Source organism: Pinus tabuliformis, chromosome 2_1 (genome assembly GCF_031772625.1).
Source record: "Pinus tabuliformis cultivar Carrire ecotype Pingquan chromosome 2_1, CPIR1, whole genome shotgun sequence".
Classification (NCBI taxonomy): Eukaryota; Viridiplantae; Streptophyta; class Pinopsida; order Pinales; family Pinaceae; genus Pinus; species Pinus tabuliformis.
Window position 1 is genome coordinate 532,608,388 of NC_142299.1, and position 13,610 is coordinate 532,621,997.

The 13,610-nt window shown below is 38.2% G+C and overlaps 1 pseudogene; it reads right to left on the bottom strand.

Moving 5' to 3' along the window:
* Nucleotides 1-10,432: 10,432 nt before the first annotated feature.
* Nucleotides 10,433-11,321, bottom strand: LOC149201350 (putative serine/threonine-protein kinase WNK11 pseudogene; annotated as a pseudogene).
* Nucleotides 11,322-13,610: the final 2,289 nt, after the last annotated feature.

Genomic DNA, 13,610 nt, shown 5'->3' on the forward strand with positions numbered 1-13,610 from the left:
TTTTCCATTTACATCAATAAACTCGAAGGCTATTTAGAGGAAACAGGATGTGATGGCATGATCTTAGCTGGGATAGTCGTCATCCTTCTTCTCTATGCTGATGATATTGTTCTTTTAGCTAGGTGCCCATATGATCTTGATAAGCAACTCAGACTTCTTAAGGATTTCTGCTCTACCATGGGTATGACTGTTAACACTGAAAAAACAAAAGTTATGATTATCAAATCCAAGAAGGACACTTACGCTAATTTTATGTATGACAATAATAACTTGGAGGAAGTGTATTCTTACAAGTACCTAGGAATTGATATTCATCACAAGCTCAACTGGAACCATAGCATTGAGAAAAGGATTAATGGGGGTGGAAAGCTTATTTTGGTCTTGAAAATAATTGTAAAATAACAAACCTCGTAATGTGGGATAAAAAGAAGTTCATCTTTGAAACTTTAGTCACTCCTGTTATCTTATATGGTTGTGAGGTTTGGGGTGCAGCATCCCCAGAGAATCATGGAGAAAGATTGAGCAAATCCAGAAGTGTTTTATAACTTATAACCTGAAAATTAAAAGTAATACACCCTATCCTATTCTCCTTATAGAAGCAAGTCTTTCCCCTATTGAGAACCTAGCTATGATTAGTTTTCTGTTGTACAAGCACAAACTCAATAACATAGACGATCATAGACTTCCTAAGCTAGCTTTAAATTCCATCCAAAACCACCCAACGCTTAATCGGGGGTGGCATAAAGACACAAGGGCCTGGTTAAACTATTGGGAGATCAACGAGAATGATGCATTGCAAAACATAAATAACATTAAAGATATTTTTACTCCTAAGTTCAAAGAAAAAATGTGGCGTGAGAAAGATTTAGCGGCTAAAAGAAAATTAAGTTATTATAAGAAGGTCATCAACCCGACCCTAGAAGATCAAAAGTATCTCTCTATTTTAACTAGCTCAAAGAAGAAAATTAATATAGCAAAGATTAGAACGAATTCTCATGAGCTCCATAGTGAAACAGGTCGTTGGGAAATTCCTAAAATGCCATGGATGGAAAGGATCTGCCATATATGTGAGAATAGGAACATCAAGGATGAAAACCACTTCCTCTTAGAGTGCTCCACATACAACCACATTAGATCTCAGTTTCACAATCTTTGTTACGATACTGACCTTCCTAGCCTTTTACAATATCAAAATTATAGTGAGCTCGGGCGACTTCTCTCCAAGCTTTTTGAGTATAGGAATAAAATATTAAATCAAAATAAATAAATTGTTTCTTTAGGTTCGATAGACCAATGTTTGGTCTCAGCAGACATTAACCATCATCATCATCATCATCATGTAAAAGCTATCAATTTGAAAATTAAACATGTTCCTATATGTTGCAATTGGTTATGCATATTCTTGTGATATAAGGGGGGCTATCACAACTAACAGAGATTTTGGTGGAATTCAAATCATTGCATAGAAACAAAAGGATAAATATTAGCATTATTAGCAACTTATAATTTTTAAAATTTACCATATAATAAAGTAAAAAAACATTTGGAATCGTGTGATTGAATTCTAATCATTTGGGAAGACAAAATGAACACATTGCAAAAGATGCATTTTGAATATGGAAATTTTATAATATGAATTTGAGAAAATTGAACCATGTTTCCATTCTTTAAAAGTGGGGCTATGTATATGGTTCTGATATGTACAAAGGCATATGACAATTAATTAAGGGAACAACAATTGATTTAAAAGTGTATATAAGCATATGATTGTGATATGTATAGCGACATATGATAATTAATGAAGGGAAAGATGATTTAAAGGTGGGGTTAGGTATATGTTTGTGATATGTACGGGGCATATAGCAACTAATCAAATAAAAAGAAATTGATTGTTAAAAATATTTCTTTTATAAATATACTTGGAAAGCAAGTATCATTTTCTTATGTTACTATGAAAAGGGAAATATTATATCAACATAAACTTGTAATAATAATAGAATCAATTATCAATAACTAGAATCTAATTAAAAATAACTTACAGTTTAAATTCAATTGAAACTCTAATAATTGTGAAGATAAAATGGGCACATAGTAATTCTTACCATGTCCCAAAAATATTACTTTAAATGCAATACTCAGTTCAAGTGTGCAGTTGGAACCATTGAGATGTTTTTCACTTCTCAAAATTTGCTTTACATGCTAACTCATTCTAATACTTTACACCACCATAAATCTCTAAGAGTCTTTTGCTACCTACAGAGGCATAGCCATAGTTTAGAGTTTCTACTAAATGTTTCATATTAGGTGGTTGAAATAGCCTATAGCCTCTCTTACATGTTTAATTTTAAGTTTGGATTATTCCTTGATTCAAAAAAATGGATTCATTTTTCAAATGCATAATTATAATATTGAATTAAATTGCATTATATAAGAATCTGACCTTATAATCTACAGGATTTTCAATATTTTTTTAAAATTTATGCAATATCAGTATTTTAAAAAATTATATTCTAAACACAACATATGATATTTTAATTGACAAATTTATAATAAATTAAATTATCAACCAATCAAAATTAAAATAATTGAATGCCAATAAATTTATTACTTAAACACCCTAGATATAATACTTTTCCATATCACGGTTGTGTAAGGGAAGAAAGTATTCCGAGGGACTTGAGCGACGGGGTAGCAGGCGGAGCTAGGGTTTCGTCGGCGGGTCGGCTACGTGAGAGCAGGGGAACAGGTTTGGCTGCTTTCTCAGGAAGAGGGGACGCATCGCAGGAAGAGTCCTGAGCAGCAGGACAAACCTTGATGATCAGACCTCTTCAAGCTAACTTACGGGAGCGTAACAACCTGTTAAACAACGAGCAAGGGTACTGATCCGAAGGAATGGGGATGGAGTCAGGGAGGGGAGAGATCCCCTCCTATAAAGAAGTAATAACAGGAGAAGCAAGGAAAGAAAGGAAAGACGAAGGAGATCGAACCACCGCAGGAGAGACTTCAGAAGCTGGAGCACAAAGACGAGCAGGAATCCAAAGCAAATGCCTACCAAGATCAACGAACACACCAAGGTTTGTAATCCCGCCCAATAAATTAGAAAACTACAGAACCTATATGAGAGATTATGCTTTGATCTGTAAATTCATAGGATATTGGCCAGCTGAGAAAGATCTTATGAGATGGATCAATCTGAAATGGAAACCAAAAGGACATGTAGAAGTCAAGTTGGGAGCGAAGGGGTTTTTCACGGTCATATTCTCTAATCTAGAAGATAGGACTCGGATCTTTGAGGAAGGTCCCTACTTCATGAACAATGCGGGGCTGTTCATGAGACACTGGGTCGAATGCTACAACCCAGACAAGGAAAAGCTGTTAGCTGTCCCAATATGGATAAGACTTTTTGGCCTACCATCAGAATTCTGGGATCCGGAGATCCTCAAAGGTATCGGAAATTCAATAGGCTCTTTTGTTAAAGTGGCAGAATCAACTAAGCGAGGCAAATATAATACCTATGCTAGAATATGTGCCTACATGAACATAACAGAACCTCTTCCAGACTCTATTGAACTGGAATATCATGATGAGATGTGGAATCAAACCATTGATTACGAACATATCCCATTCCGTTGTAGAAGATGCCACGAGTATGGCCATTTAGTCAGAGATTGCCCCATAACGCTAGCTGAAAAAGAAAGGGAAGCAGAGATCGCAAGAAGAACTGCAACAAGGCCAACAGAGGTAGAAGAAGAGGATTTCAGAGAAATCCAAAGGAGGAGAAGAAGAGGAAATAAAAGGATGCCGATGGGAAAGCAAAAGGAAACCCAGAAAACTGAATCACAAAACAAGTTTACAGTTCTGCAGGAAGAAGGTCTCGAGACAGAGGCAAGTGAGGAAGAAGAAATGGAAGAAATGGAGGTAATTGGCGAAAATGCAAGCAAAGGAAAAGATAAAAGGAATAAAGAACAGAGGACTGAAAACCTAAGCGAAACCCAAGAGGACCAAGGAGAAATGGAGATAGACACACAGCGCATGAAAGGAGAAGAGGAAGAACAAGAAATGGCGAAACTGATACAAGAATGGAGGAGGCTTGATGAACGATTTATTCCAGAAGAACAGAAGCAGAGGTATAAAGAAGCTTTTCAAAGATACAAGGAAAAAAAGGGAATAACAGATGAGAGGGAAAGTCAAAAAACAGAGAAACCAGACATAGGAGCGGGCAGCGCTGGCAAAGTCGGGAAAAAAAGAGGGAGAAGACCCATGAGTGAAACAATACAAGATGTAGGAGAGGCGCTTGTAAGTTCAGGAAGAGTGATACCCCTTTCAGAGGTATTCCAAACCCCCCTAAAACTGTTAAGATGATAATCACAACCTGGAATATAAGAGGCCTCAATAGCAGAGGCAAACAAAGGTATCTAAATGAGAGATTGAAAAAAGAAAAACCCAGTATAATGATAGTACAAGAAACCAAAGTAAGTACTGAGAAGATGAGAGAAATTTTAAACAGAAACAGAAATAGGTATGAAATGATGGGACATGATGCTATTGGAAGCGCTGGCGGACTAGTAATAATCTGGAATCCAGAAGAAATACAGTTCAGTAACTGGATGAGTTTCCCAAGAATTCTAACAGGAACAGCTAACATAATAGGATCGACGGAGGAGGTCATTGTTACAGGGGTGTATGGCCCGCACATTCAGAATGAAAAGGAAAACTTCTTGCAGAATTTAAAAGCATTAAGATGCTTGATGCCAGGAAAACAGTGGATAGTAGGTGGGGATTTTAACCTGATTAAAGCCACAGGGGAAAAAAGAGGAGGAACAAGGAGACTGGATAAGGTTTCGGAACAATTTGGAGACTTAATAAGAGAACAAAAACTGATTGATATCCAAACCATAAATGGAAATCACACCTGGAACAATCGAAGGGGAGGAGCTAGTCAAATAGCTTCGCGCCTTGACCAATTCTTAATCTCAGAACAAATAATGATAAAGGATGTATTCATCGAAGCCTCAATCCTACCTGTTGCAGGATCGGACCATTGGCCAATCAAACTAGAAATAGACCTAAAGCAAAGGCCCCCCAACAAACCCTTCAGATTCGAAGCCTTTTGGCTAAGAAATGAAGGATTGATGGAAAAATTAGAAGAATGGTGGCGAACGAGTGAACAAAGGGGCAAAAATAAGATGCATACTTTTCAACTCAAGCTGAAGGAAATGAAGATCAAATTAAAGAAATGGAACAAAGAAGAATTCGGGAATATTATAGAGGAAAAAAAGAGATTGGAGCAGAAAATGGAAGAACTACAACAAATGGACATCTTAGAAGGTATACAGGAAGAGAGAACAAAAGAAGAAGGGATGATTCTAAATCAGCTTGAAGAAAGAAGGAAACAAGAAGAGATTTTATGGAAACAGAAATCAAGGGTTCAATGGCTCAGGGAGGGAGAAAGGAACACTAAGTTTTTCCACAAAGCCATGGTCCAACATCGCCAAGGAAACAGAATATTCTCAATAAAAAACAAAGAAGGACAAAGAGTTCTTCAGCAGGAAGAGATTGAAAAAGTGCTGGTTAACCACTTCAAAGATATATTGAAGGAACCACAATCGAACAGAACAGAGGCCATAGCCAAGATAAGCAGAGAAATACCACAAGTAGTGACAAGAGACCAAAATCAGGCTCTAATGAGGAAAATTACGAAGGAAGAAGTGGAGGAGATTGTAAAAAACATGAAGAGAAATAAAGCTCCTGGACCAGACGGGTACACTGTTGAATTCTTCCAAGCTGGGTGGCACTTTATTGCTGATGAAGTAGTGGAAGTTGTAGAGGAAGCAAGGATAAATCAAAGAATATGGCCAGGAATAAATGCTACCCTTCTGACACTTATTCCTAAAACTAATCAGGCAGACCAAGCTGAAGGATTCAGACCCATAGCCCTCTGTAATGTCATTTATAAGATTGTGGTGTCCATAGTAGCTCAGAGACTGAAACTGATTCTTCCAAGTATTATTTCCCCAGCGCAAACCCGGTTTGTCGAAGGGAGACAGATCTTGGACGGGCTAGTGGTGGCTCAGGAAGTAATTCACACGCTGAAAACAAAAAAAGAAAAGGGCATGCTGATCAAATTACACCTATCGAAGGCCTATGATAGGCTAAGCTGGAAGTACTTAGCAATGATCCTTAAAGCTTTCGGATTCTGTGACAGATGGGTAAATTGGGTGCTAAACACGATCTCTACTCTGAATTTCTCCATCTTGCTAAATGGAGCGCCTACAACAACATTCAATGCAACAAGAGGCCTCAGACAAGGGGACCCTTTATCTCCCTTTCTTTTCATCATTGTAGCAGAAGGTTTAGGCAGATATTTTAAAAAAGAATTAAGGGACAGAAACATTCAAGGGCTCAGATTATGGGGAAATCAAACCACTTTCACCCACCAACAGTTTGTGGACGACATAATGATCTACTGTAAAGCAACCCTGAGAGAAGTGAAAAGGATAAAAAAAATTCTCGAGGTATTTATGGAAGGCACACGGATGGAGGTCAATAACGAGAAATCCAGAACTTTCTTCTTCAACATAGCGGAACCTATACAGAATCATCTAACCAGAGTCCTGGGATATCGGAAGGGAGAGCTCCCGACCAAATATTTAGGCACAATGTTAGACTCTTCAACCATCAGGATAGGGAACTGGAAAAATATCCTTGAGAAAATCATGAAGAGAATGGAAAACTGGACTTTCCGAGCTCTGAACTTAGCAGCAAGGGTGGTTCTTCTTAAAGCCACCATTCAGGCAATACCGATATACTCCCTATCAGTGATGAATGCTCCTAAAGGAATATGCAATAAACTCGTAGAGATGTACAGAAAATTTCTATGGGGGGGACCGAAGCAAGAAAAGAAGTGGGCCCTATGTTCTTGGGAGAGCCTAACCAAACCTAAGGATAAGGGAGGTTTAGGCCTCAGAGACCCAGGGACTCTAAATCAGGTATTAGCAGCCAAGTTACGCTGGAGATGGTTACAAGGAGGACAGGATCTTTGGAAGGAAATCTGGACAATTAAATATAATATGCCCAACAATCCGGAAGAAATTATCAGGAAGCAAGATATGCCTCGGGGATCAGATATATGGAACTTATCCATTCAAAACAAAGACTTAGTGGACAGTAATATATTCTGGGAAATCAAAGGGGGACAGATAGCGAGGTTTTGGGATGAAGCCTGGCAACAACGAGAGAAAATGGTGAATCTTCAAGGTATGCAAGAACTCCAAAGAATAGGTATGCACAGAAACCTAATCACGGTTAATGATTACTGGATTGCTGAGCAAGGCAATGAGGAATGGCGACACTGGAAACCTTTGGAGGAATGGGAAAGGAGTGCAACTGAAGAACAAAAAACAACCTTTGGAAAGGAATTGGACTCTAGGAAAATAAAGAGAAGAGAAGGTAGAGACATACTCCGCTGGGGCAAAGGAACAAAAGGGATATTTACTATAAAGGAGGCCTACAAAGCAAAAACCCAGCAAGATCAGGGAGAGGAAGACCAAATCTGGAAACAGATTTGGAGAACAAAATGGTGGCCAAAGGTTAAATTGTTTGCCTGGCTGGTAGGAAGAAAGAGAATTCTAACGTGGGATAGAATCCAAAAAAGAGGTTTTTATGGCCCATCAAGATGTCATCTCTGTGAATCGGCTATGGAAGAGCAGGAACACCTCCTTAACGGTTGTAGTGTGGTGCAATTCCAGTGGGAAAAAACGTTAAATCTTTTCTCCACAACAAACAGAAACCCGAATGACATAATTCAAACCATAGGGGATTGGGGAGAAAGTAAATTCCATAGCAAAATAGTTAGAAGAGCGTGGAGTGTCACTGCGGGTTTTAACATCTGGAATTTGTGGAAGGAGAGAAACAACCGAATTTTCAGAGGGAAGTCAACAGGGCCGGAGGAGGTGTGGAAGCGTACGCTGAGTCAAATTCGAGAATCAATTTTAGCGGAGAACTGGGCCGACGAGGACTGGAAAACCTCGGAAGCAGAGACAGCCATCTTAAAGAAATTGAACCTAGAGCAGGGAATGATTTATCATCGGGAAACTAATCAGAGACAACCTTTAGCTAATCAAAGAAATACAGTGTTTAGAAAGCCTCCAGAAGGGTTTGTGAAACTCAATTTCGATGGCGCTGCGAAAGGAAACCCGGGTCCAGCGGGGTTTGGCGGAATATTCAGAAATGAACAAGGGGAAACAGAGTGGATATATGCGGAAAATGGAGGAACTATGACCAATAATGAGGCAGAGTTTATGGCTGTTTACCACGGTCTCAAAATTGCCAGACGAAACGCATACAGGAAGGTTGAAATCGAGGGAGACTCCACCCTGGTCATTGAGACGATCCGGAAACTAATTCAAGGGAAGAATTGGGAGAAAGTGGTGACAAGCTGGAGGAACGCAAGCATAGTCCGGGACATAGGAGAGATGCTAACAGGAATAGATTATAAAATCACTTCGCATGTTCGAAGGGAGGGTAATAAACCCGCAGATTGCCTGGCAAATTGGGGGTGCAAGGAACCAATGGATAGAATCGATGACAGCTGGATAACCCAGTCCACGCTGGCGAAATGGGAAGGGCTAAAGCAGCTGATTGGCAGTGATATTAATGATGCAGGACAAGGATAATCTTCACCCCGCGTGGATCGGGAGTGGGCGTAATTGGCAAGAGCAGGCGGAAAATCAGAGAGGACAGAAGGACGACACATTTAAATTACGAACAACAGAAATTAATGATTTTTCAGCAAGATAGGGACGACGCCCAAAACAAAAAACGATTCTCATTACAACAGACATCATGCGAAGTAAAGACACCAGTCGAAGCGGGAAGAAATCCCATCATTCAAACAAAGGTGGCGAGACAGGTATAAGGGGAAACAAAGGAAGAATGACAGGCATTAGTAACACGAGAAAGGTGGCGAAAGCAGAGGAGTTCTGGAAGAGAGATAGCAACCAGCGACTCAAACGCTCGACAATGAGTGACCGGAGGGGGATAGCGGGCCAAAAAGGAAAGGAAGCGGCAGAGGGAAGGCACTTTGAGCAAGATTGCGTGAGAATTGAAATAGAGAGCTCTGAGGAGATGGATTACAGGCAAGGAGAAGACTGCAAAGGGAAACAGTTCGATTCGGGCCAGAGCAGCAGGGGACCGAGGCAAGTTAGAAAAGAAAGAGGGCGGAAGAAGCAGGAGCAGAGGGGAAGAGGTCAAACCCGGCAACCCACAAGCGCAGACGAAGGTAACAGGACGCCGAAAAGGAGAAGGAGGGGTAACAGGACGACCAGCACAGCAATGCATGAAGCGGAACAAGCATACAACGTGGAGACCAATGCGGACATCAGAAACATCATGGACGCGATGGAGGCGAGGGTTTTAGAAGAGCCCTCGGACCCGGAAATGAACGAATGGGCCTCGCAGCTGCCAGACCCTGGCAACACGCGAGGCAGGCTAACTATGTACCGCCGTGCCCTGCATACATATTGGGTCCTCAAACACCTCCTTGCCAAAGCCCTGGAGCAGGTGGCGTCGGAAATGCTGGAGATTGCGCAAGCATCAGCGACTGCAAAACAGGAAGCTGCAAGCCTGGAGGAGCTGGTGCGACAGCAGAACGAACTCCTCAAAGAAATTAAAACAATGCTGACGGAGATGAAGAAAGACAGAGACAGCAACGCAAGGGATCGTGGATATGCAGAGAATTAAAAGGCTGGTTCCCTGTTTCTTTTTCTGTTTAGAAAGTCAATATTCTGTGTTTTGGGTCTATAGTAGATATGAAAATGTTTTTTGGGTCTATAGTAGATATGAACAGTTCTCTGGGTAGGAACAGTAGGACTGAGAAAAACTGGTTTACTTTTTGGACAATTGGGGGAAAGAGGTTTTTTGGTCTTGTGATACTGAACAATGCTCAAAATGATAACTTCATTGACTCTCGGAAGGATAGGAGCCAACAGATCTGGTTTCCCCTCGGGGCAGATTGAGGCTCCTTTGTTTTGTACTTTATATGTTTATAATTAATAGATCTACCGTAGCTTACAAATAAAAAATACTTTTCCATATCACAAAAAATAAAAATAAAACTAAAATCCAAATAATTTTATATTAGAGATAGCAAAAAAATCTGGCCAAATAACCTACAATAAATCTATACACATCTAAAATCATTTATCTATCTTTCCAAATTGCTAAATCTAAGAGATATCAAAATAATGTAGCAAAATGAGCCATTATAAATCTATAGACATAATTTCATTTATCTTCTACATTGTGTTATTGTTATTTATAACAACTTTTCCTCACATTAACTCTTGAAAGAATGTGGGCAGATCTCAAAAGTAAATTGGCAAAATAAATAGACAGAAATCCATCTATCTTGTTCAGTAAAACAACTTGGCATCTAATAGGTTCATGCTTGTACTCCTTTGAAAAATGGGTCAATCAGAAGTTCTGCAGCAGAAGGCCTCACCGGTGCTGCCGCCAGGCATTTTTCAATAAATTGTCTCATTTCTTGATTGGTAACCTTTTCCAATGCTGCAGGCCTTATATCAGAACTCACCTTCTTATAAATTTCACCTTCTTATAAATTTGAGCAACGCTACGGCATTCACTATAAGGAATTTCTAAAGTAACCATCTCCAGCAAACACATGCCGAAAGAATAAATATCTACAAGCTCATTATATCCTCCTCATATAATTCTGGGGCCATGAATTCCGGAGTACCGAGGACAGTGTGTGCACAACGATCATTTCCCACTTTAGTGGCAAGACCCAGATCCCCAATCTTCAGAACGCCACTATTGCCATTCACTAAAATATTGCTGCAATTTAAATCTCTGTGAATTACACAAGGGTCATGATTATGAAGATAATGCAATCCTCCCAGTATCTGAAGTGCCCAATTCTTCAAAGCCTTCATGGAGACATGACGGTGCTTCTGGCGGTACTCTCTCAGAGTACCTGAGGTACAGACCTCGGTAATGAAATTCACATGACTTGTCTTTCTATCCAGCCATGCATTGTAGAGCATAATTATGTTCTTGTTCCTCAGAGATTTCAACAGACGGAATTCTGCATAGATCCTCTGTATGGAAGCATCATCTAGGTTTTGCAGAGGCACCTTGTTCCAAGCAACCTCAATACCTTCTTTCTGATCAAAAGCTCGGTATACCTTCTTCATGGCACCACGGCCCAGCAAATCTTCATAGCGACCATACCTACCAGTGGGATCCAGTTCCACAAAAGGTTCCCTGTCCTTCTCACAGGTGTCATATTCTACACTAGGCATTTCTCTACCTCCTGTAAAGAAAACCCTAGCCCCAGAACTCCAAATTCGGTTCCTCTTCTAATTTGAATTTAATAAACAGAAACCCTTGCAGGGCTATAGGAAGACACAGAAATGGAGATTTTCCCTAAATTCGGAAGACGAACAGACAGCAAAGAGAGAAGACTTTGCTTCCTGTGGGATTACTGACGACACTGACAGCATTTTCGCTCCAGAGATACTGAAAAAACAGAGCCGCCAGATTCAGAAAGCTACCCAATAAATTGAAGTGTAAAAACTAAAATTGCCAGGCAATCTTAAATCAAACCAGGAAATCCAAAACCCTAGTTCTACACAGAAACAAATTCTGTTGGTAGAAAAGAAATCTCGTAAAACTATTTTGATAAACAGAATCCTCGAAAAATAAGACTCTGAGCAGAACCATTGCAGTGCAGAGTTCCAAACACAGAGATCAAGAAAAGCAACCTTATAAAAACAAATAGGAGCATGGAGAAAACATACCTGTCTATCTGTAACCACAGAAATCGCTGAGTCTCTTCTCGTTAACCGAAAAAATATTTAGGTCGATAACAGGCAGAGGACCCTGAGGATGTGAATAACAGACGTGTATATATATACTTGAGGTTGCGTTTGACCCAGAAATACCAGCTACGCATAAATATCTGTCTGGATAATTATGGGGACTGAATATTCCATAACTGAAAGAGCATTGACACGTTCAGAGTAACTCGTTGGTTATGAGCTTTTCCCAACTTCCTGGATTGCTTTGTTTTTTATGTGGTTTATTGCTAGGTTGGTGATAGATTTTGATTTTCATTGAATTATTTTCTTTGATAAAACAAATAGATGAAATAGATGACATTTAGTTTAACTGAGAGATAGAATAGATTGCTCTAGATTGCTCTCATAAAATAAATAAAATTTAGTTTAATGGAGAGATAGTGCTTTTTAAGAATATATAGATATAGATAGAATAGATTGCTCTTCTAAAATAAAAATTAGTTTAATCGAGAGATAGTGTTTTTTTAATATATATATATATATATATATATATATATATATATATATATATAAGTAATTTTAATTAAAAATTTGGAAGAAATTTTTATAAAATTTGTTTAAGTTGTTTAATTTATAGAAATGGAGTGTTTCTAGAGATTTTTATGGTGCTGAATTTATTTATGGATTAAAAAACGTAATTTAAATAATAAATAAGTCAATCTGAAAAAAAAAAATTCATCTACTAGCTACATTGTGCCTGAGAAAAATGTGTAATTATTTTAAATTATTTAAATTTTTACAAAATTGAAAATATTTATTTACACTTTTATAGATTTTAGTAGACTTGAAATTGTTGTGTGAAGGCCCCTCCCTTGTTTCACAATGAAAAGAGTTTCATACATCTATTTGATTTTAAAAAATAAATTGTTATTGTTATCATTATTATTATAAGTTAATAGAATTTTCTAGATGTTATATGAATACAATGTAATCGAATTTATCACAACCTTAAAGTGGAAAAAAACAAGAAGAGATCATTAATGTTGATGTGATACAACTCTCTTTGTTCTTTAAAAGTTGAACAAAATGTTAGTTGTCATATTTTTTATGGTTAATTTTAGTTAATTTGTATTGTACATTGCCTAGGTGTACATTTAAACATATAATGTTTGTTAAGATAAGGTATGGTATAACTTCTATGTATTGATGGATATGGATAAGTCGTTTAATCTTGTAACAATTTTTTTTTAATTATTGAAATATAATGATATAGAAAGTGAGAGTTCACATTAGTTTAGGTCTATGATAATAAAAAATAAATAAATAAACAAAATAAAAATAAAAAAATCATGATCTAGGTCGATTTGGAATTGGATGAAATCCCTAAGGATATTTTTCCACCTTTCAAGAATCTTAGATCATGATAAAATTGTACTCATGCATAATATTTGTTCTGAAATTCTTATATGATTGTAGTTAAAAAGAAGGCTTGACTACAACAATATTACTTTACAATAGCATGGATGCCAGGATCTTGGATGGAGTGGATGTATTATCTTGTCCATATCTAAATCTGGGCTCTTAATAAAATCAAATGCAAACACATAACCAACTTTGCATCTAATCAGATATGTGATGTAGCTTAACATTATGAGATTGTTGAAGCATGCAGGGGGATAATGAGTGTAGAGGGATCATTCAAGGACCTCAAGGAAATTAGAAAATAAAATTCACTTGGGGATTAGGCCATATATCTAATAATGAGGTCGAAGCCCTAGCAATGTATCTAGG